The sequence below is a fragment of the Vombatus ursinus genome, unplaced genomic scaffold (genome assembly GCF_900497805.2).
Source record: "Vombatus ursinus unplaced genomic scaffold, bare-nosed wombat genome assembly UNPS02014775.1, whole genome shotgun sequence".
In the NCBI taxonomy this organism is placed as follows: domain Eukaryota; kingdom Metazoa; phylum Chordata; class Mammalia; order Diprotodontia; family Vombatidae; genus Vombatus; species Vombatus ursinus.
Genome location: NW_020954553.1, coordinates 9826104 through 9826578, shown reverse-complemented (window position 1 = coordinate 9826578; position 475 = coordinate 9826104).

Sequence of the window (475 nt, the reverse complement as noted above, 5' to 3'; positions counted from 1 at the left end):
GTGTGTGTGTGTGTGTGTGTGTGTGTGTGTGTGTGTGTGTGTGTGTGAATCTGAACTGTTCCTCCCTACCTCTCCCAGGTGAACCAGCCTCCCTAGTGCTCTCTCTCTCTCTCTCTCTTCTCTCTCTCCTTAGGTTGTCTGTAAAAGGAAGAAGGAGGCTTGGCAAGGAAATAGCCGGGTCCCCTTTCTTGGAGAGCAGAGAAACTTCTTCCCCTCCCAGCCCACCCAGCTGTCTCCTGTGGCTTTGGTGGAGTATCTCCTCAACCTCCTTCCCTCCCACACACTGTGCTCTGTCTGTCTCCACCAGCCCCCCTCTGCCCCAGCCCTCTCCTCTTCCTCTGTCTCTCTCTCACGCTCAGATGCCCTTTGCAGTTTCCAGACCGACCCCCCTCCTTCCCTCCTGTAACCTCCCTGTTTAATGGGTTAATAAGGCATCTCCCAGGAGTGATGGATTGGCCCTGCTTCTCTCTCCCTC